Genomic DNA, 7,408 nt, shown 5'->3' on the forward strand with positions numbered 1-7,408 from the left:
ACTGAAAGAATGAGAAGAAAAAAATCCAATCACAAAAAGGAGGCAAAACAGAGCAGCAAGTACAAAATTCTTAAACAGGAAAAGGAAATATTTGGAATATTTGAAGAATAGAAAAATGTTTAGTGTGTCTTTTTGTTTGGAAAATGAATTATTGGAGGAGTGTATGAAGTTGAGAGAAAGGTTAGGATGATATTGCATTTGTCCAGTCAAAGGAAAATGGTGGCTGCTTATGAATTGTAGTTGAGTTATCGGTGATGCTTAATGAGATTTGATATATATTTCAATAATATTTCAAACAGGGTCATCTGAGAAATGCAATGGGTAAAGAAACAAAGTTTAGGAATCAAATATAACTTCAAGATTTTTAATAAGTGCAATTGATGGAAATGAGGTATGGCTCCATAAGATAGACTTTTTTTTTTCCCCTTCTTTTTCTGCTTTTCTGTCTCTTTCTCATTCTTCTCTTTATATCTGGGAGCTCATAAATGGTGAGTCTGTGCTTACTGGAGATCAAAATTTTTAAGTTTCTAGAGTGCTACAGTAAGTATTTGAAAAATTGGGATCCAGCTTCCTTGTGCGGATTAGCCTTTCATTGATACAGCGATTATTTTTTTTCCACAAAAATCCTGGAATGAATTTAGGTAAATTAGTAAATTTGGTCTAGAAGATGAAATACTTTTCATACATTTGTAAATATTTCCTTGAAGTATTACTTTGGAACACATGAAAACAATATACTGAAAACTACTTTTGGCTTGTCATATTCAGTTCTATTCTTATTTTCACTTGTCATATATTAGCATCCATATTCTAAATTTCTTGACTTATCTATATGTATTTTCTCTTATCAGATGATCTAGATCAGGAAAAATAATTTCTCAGACATAAGGAATAGCATTCCCATAATTGTATTTTAATCTACAATATCCAGGCTTGAGATATGCTAATTTTCGATTAAGAAGTTCGAGTTGATATTTCCTTATTGATTTTTTTGTTTGGGCAATCTATCCATAGCTGTCAGTGGGATATTTAGGTCTCCTACTGTAATTGTATTTTTGTCAGTTTCTCTCTTTAGTTCTCTTAGCAGTTGCTTAAGATATTTTGGTGCTCTCTGATTGGGAGCATATATACTGATAAGTGTTATGTCTTCTTGATGTATTGTCCCTTTTATGATTCCAAAGTGCCCTTCAATAGATGATTGGATAAAAAAAGATGTGGTATATGTACAATGGAACATTACTCAGCCATAAGAAAAGATGAAATATTGCCATTTGCAACAACATGGATGGACCTTGAGATAATCATGCGAAGCGAAATAAGTCAGACAGAAAAAATTGAGAACCAAATAACTCCTCTCATATGTGAGATATAAAACTGAAAGCAACAAATGAACAAGACAAACAAACAGAGACTCATGGACACAGACAACAGTTTAGTGGGTACCAGAGGAAAGGAAAGAGGTAGGAGGTAGATAAAGGTAAAGGAGTCAAATTTAGGGTGGAAGAAGAAAATTTAACTTTGGATGGTAAATACATAATGCAATATACGTATGATATATTATTGAATTATACACTTGAAGCTTATATAATTTTATTAACCAATGCCATCCCAATAAATTTAATTCTTTAAAATGTTAAGAAAAAGTTCAGAAATGTACAAAAACATAAATTAAATTTTAAAAGGCATACATTATGCATATAATCTGAAACATAACTTTCCAGTAAATTATTTTCAATAAGAAAAATAATCTATAAACTTTCTATATTTCCATTTATTTTTTGAGAGCTCTACAAGCTCTCCAATAATGTATATTATCATATACATTATAATAATAATGTATTTTTCCCAGATCAGATTTGATATGTTTTAATGCTCTATTTTGGAATGCATCTCTTAAATAGGACATAATTTAGGCTTTACATCTAGGAAGCATAATATTAGAATACATAATAATTGATTAATCTTCCTTCTCAAAAAACATGAACTAGAAATTTTTTCTATGAATATTGTAAATGATATAGTGATGTGAACATAAGGGGAAAGTACCAGAAAACATTCATGTAATAATTGCTAAGGAAAAATTCTTTAAGTTAACCTTATTTTAATATTGATATTTTAAGAAACTCAGAAATTAATACCATTTTCACTGAACTTATTCTGAATCTTAATTTAGTTGGCCTTGAATTTGACTATACAAAGCTTGACAAGAAAAAAAATAAAAAAGGTAAAAAACAAGAGGAGATGACTTTTATTTCTTCACTTTTTGAAGTCTAAATAAGTTGGTTTTTCATTCTATTATTTGAAAGATAATTTCTCATAGCTTTATTTAAAAAGAATTGAGATGATGTAAATTTAGCACTGGTAACTTCATGCTTGAGTTAAGTGGGAATGAGTATCTTTGCTTAGGTTTAAGAAAATCCTTTTACAAGCTACACTCAAATATACATACACATTGCCACCTAGATTTTACAAAAAATGAACAACAAACAAACAGAAAAACAAAATAACAACCACAAACTAGTGAAATGGAAAAGTTAATGATTCAACTACTTCAAATGATTTCAGGAAGGAATTACACAATTTGTTCTTAATCCTTTTGTGAACAACCTGATAATAAATTGCAAGACTGGATTTAGGTTAATTTATCATTATCTTATTCTTTAATGAGCTCTTTAAATTTTGTCAGAATTATATTTACTATTAAATGTTCTTAATATCCTCCATGTCATTTTTTAATTGTAGATGTTCTTTTCTTTCTTGCATGGTAATTTCTAATTCATATTTCCTTAAGAAAGTATCTATTTCCTCTAGATTTCTACTTTTATTAAAACATTTACTTAAAAAGAATATAGAATATTTCTCTTCTAATTCTTGAAATTGTTGTTCTGCCATTTTTTCATATTCGACTTCTTGCTGCTGATATTGTATATATGACTTTTTCCTGACATTGATTTTCTTTATTATATTTTCCAATAGTTCATTAATTTTGTGTCTTAAAAACAAAACGAACAAAAACTTCTTAGTTTATCAATTATAATTTCTTGGTCTGCCTTCAGATCTAACTAGCTTCCTTTCAGTTCTTGGATTTATATTTAATTTAATTATTTTCATTTTTTTTATAAGTTTGTGTGTCCAAACCTGTTCCATCTATACAATTTTTACTATGTAAAGTTGTGTCGTTATTTTTAATACTTTCTACTTATAATTTAAATTCTTTTCGAAGATAAATTTTAAAGATTTAAAACAATCCGTTTAGTCTATTTTTTCTCTTTCAATTGGTAAAATATATTTTCAGTGTTTTCTTTTTAATTTATTTGTTGATTGGTTGGTGGACAAATCTAGTATCATTGTTAGACTACATTTGTAAAAAATAGCGAAGGGTCTGAAATTTTACCTGACTTTCAAGACGAAAAGTAAGCCTGACAAACTTTCATGGATTTTGTCAAAAACACAAAATTCTTGAGTCAAAGGCAAAAGGAATCTTATGGTAAAGCAAAGAGTATGAGAAGAATGTATGTTTGTGTTCCTCTTGCGACCAAGTCCCAAAGAGGTCACACAGATGGGAGAGGATAAATGTCTCTCTCTACAGTGGGTTACAGCTCACTGCATAGTTATATATATTATATATATTACATATATATACTGCATACACAATATGTAGTGTATATAATATTATATATACTTTTAGTTTATATAATATATATCTATTTTTTGCTTGAGTAGAACTCTAAAATTTATTTCGCATTTCTAACACCATAAAAAAAAATCCCTATAAGCATTACCTTAATTTTTTTTTTATCAGAAATACAATTTTGGTAATAAATATCTGATAACCTTATATAAACATGTAATAAGATATACTATACACATACACAATATGTAGTGTATATAATATTATATATACTTTTAGTTTATATAATATATATCTATTTTTTGCTTGAGTAGAACTCTAAAATTTATTTCGCATTTCTAACACCATAAAAAAAATCCCTATAAGCATTACCTTAATTTTTTTTTATCAGAAATACAATTTTGGTAATAAATATCTGATAACCTTATATAAACATGTAATAAGATATACTATACATGTATAACTTTAATACAATAGAAATATTCTTTAGGGTATTTCATATAAGAATAAGTTATTTTTACATTATTAACAAAACTAGCAACATAATTTCACAAGATTAAACTATCTAGTGTCCATATTTTTGTCTCCTGTAACTTTATTCTCAAAATATTAGTACTGATTTAGATATCCTTAATTCTTTATGTTTCAAAATTTTTCTGTATTTATAGCCAATTTTTCTCTAGATAATGTTTCTATCTCTAGGAAGGAAATATTTTAGGTTAATTAAAAGAATTTCCACACCACTTAATCTGCCTAAAATCTTGCTGATTTCATTTCTATGTAGTCGAGAGGGCATGTCACAGGTTTGGGAGTTTTAAATGACTTTAATACACTAAAGTCATTTTTCCCTCAAATAGGCAAAACTACAGAAAAGAAAAGAATTATCAAGATGATAACTGTTGAGTCAGTTTGATATAAAAAAAAATAACTATAGATGCTGAATCATAAAATATTTACCTTTCCTTACTCACCATTAAGAAATTTGGACTTTAAACATACTTCTTATTCTTGACTAAGCAAACTTTTTATGGTACAATGTAAAACATTTAATGGCTGTAAGCATTTCTAATTTCTAACTATAGGACTTTCACTTAAAGCAAAGAAAATGTTTAAAGATTGATAGGTTTATTTTAACATATTTTATCACTACTATCTATTCTGAATAAGCTCCTCAAATTAAACTATTTATATGGATATAGAATTGAAGTAACATATGTTTAAATATTGTTTGCCCAATAAATGCCTTAGATAAAAAAAATCCAGTCAATTGCAAATTGGTTCATTACTGGGTAGATGCAAGTCCTCTTAGGATTCTACATCATTTGGTCATTTGAAGGTAATTACAAAACTAATTTCTGCAATACAAATTGTAGCCTCGTTAAACTAGCCTCTAGGCAGCTACAGTGATGATGCCAGATAAGCAGCATTTTCTCAAATTCCTCCACTACTACTATGTTCCTATCAATTTTGCTGACTTCATGTGTTTCCTACCAACTTAAACTTTTTCATATTTTTTAATATGACTCAATGCTGAAATAAAATCTTTCATAGAAAAAAATCAACAAGGTCTCCTTTGAAAAGGTTAAAAAATGAAATTTGTGAAGTTAATAATAATAACCATCATAAACGTATACAATTATGAATGTGGAGTAAAATACAATGAAAACTTACTTGTTATGTTTTGCTTGGATATAAACTAACGAGAAAGTAAATATGTCAATTTAATGGCTATTATTTCCAAACTCAAAGTAATACAGATATTATACATCTAAAATGGATTTAAATGTAGCTTTTAATGAAAGTTAATAGAAATAATAATCAGATACTTCTAAGTTTGGGTATTTTTTTCCATTTAAATTTATTTCTTTGTTGTTGCAGTAACAATGGTTTAAAACATCATATAATTTTCAGGTTTGGAACATTATAATTTATCTATACATACTACATCATGCTCACCACCAGAAGTCTAGTTTCTATCTGCCACCATATTGTTAACCAATTTTGTCATTTCTGAACCACCCTTCACTTCTGGTACTGCTTATCTGTTGTCTGCCTCTATGAATTTGTTCTTGTTTTGTTTTGTTTGTGTTTGTTTTATTTTAAATTCCACATATGAGTAAAATCATATAGTATTAGTTTTTTTAAATGGTGTAAATTAGCATTTACATAAGGATGACCACTGTCACAATAAGTATATGAAAACTGTGGAATGAATAACAAGGACTAATTTAAAATAACATATTTTCAAGAATGCATGGTGGTTAGTATGCAATAAAAGTTGTGAGCTCACATAAATTAATACATAATTGGTTTATGCAACATTCATTTCATGTTGGGAACATAGGATAGTGTCACAATACATCATAGATATATTATAGTTTCATTTTATAATAATAAAATAGTCTAAAGAGTAATGACATACTAATAACTTATTTTGTCTCAGATTATGTTTTGTTGTAATTCACTTAAGATGGTTTTGATAAAACAAAATATTGAGTTTTAAGCATGCTTTACTCTTCCTCCTTTCCACCATGTTTTTGAATTTGCTCTGTTTTTCTGTACAAAAAATAACCACATAATTAATGAAAACACACATAAGCATGCATGCTCATGCACACACATGTGCACATGCATGCACACATACACACAAACACATGCACACTCAGATTACATGTATTAAAACATTGGGGGAAACAAAACATTTGAAATTCAAAAAAGAAAGCAGCCCTTGAGCAAGAAAAAGAAAATAAGATTGTTGAATGCTGACTTTCTGCATTTCAACAAAACCTATTAACACTGGATATTAGTTTACTTTATCACTTGAAAGATATTTCTTTTGCTACTTTTATCTCTTTGTTGCTGATGTATGTTGCTGTTGCTGCTGTGTAAATAATCTCCAATTTCCAAGTTGCTTTCGATTTTACTGTTTTTTATGTTGTTTAATTTTATCAATATGTTTATACAAAGATTTTTATGATACTGTTCAGGATATAGCAATTAATCTAATTTTCCATCTAATATTACTGAGGGCTTACCATGGGTCAATGCTATTATAAGTGAAAGGACATTCTGAACAAGTCAGACAATTTCCTTGATTCTTACCAGGCCCATAGTCTAGAAGGGATAGCAGTGAATAAACCAATATATAATCTAAAATCTTAAGGATTTTTATTAAATTTAGAAAACTTTAGATTATTGCTTAGAATGTTCATCATTTTAACTACAAGTTTTGTATTTCTGGACCTCCTATTAAATTCATTTTGAATCTTTTCATTCTATTATCCACGTATTTACTCTATTTTTCATATTTGTTTTCCTGCTTTATGAGCCTACTGTTTTCCCCGACTCTCCTTTCTCTGCAAGCTTTTTTGCTTGTGAGGGAGAATAAGTAGAGGTAAAAATTTATTATTCAAATACATGTCAAGTTTGAGGTAGATATTATCACAACTTATCCTGGAAAAGTTAAAATGTCTGTAGTTCTGAGACTGTACCATACTATCTTTGAATTCTCAGTGTACAGCAATGAGACTGCATAGTGTGACATTGAAAATATTTAAATTTTAACACATAAACAAAATCCAAGAGTATATAAAAAATTACAAGTGTAGAAAATTGAAAATATTTGAGTACGGCAAGACAAAGTGTATGTGCTGTTTTATTTTAAATTGTTTTATTTTAAGCATTAGAGAGTTGAGTCTGGAGAACAAGACAAAGGCACACTCACAGAGAGCCTTAGATTGCTCAATTAGTTTCTAATAAATTATTACAAAAATTGCC

This window comes from Pteropus alecto, unplaced genomic scaffold, assembly GCF_000325575.1.
Source record: "Pteropus alecto unplaced genomic scaffold, ASM32557v1 scaffold72, whole genome shotgun sequence".
Lineage (NCBI taxonomy): Eukaryota > Metazoa > Chordata > Mammalia > Chiroptera > Pteropodidae > Pteropus > Pteropus alecto.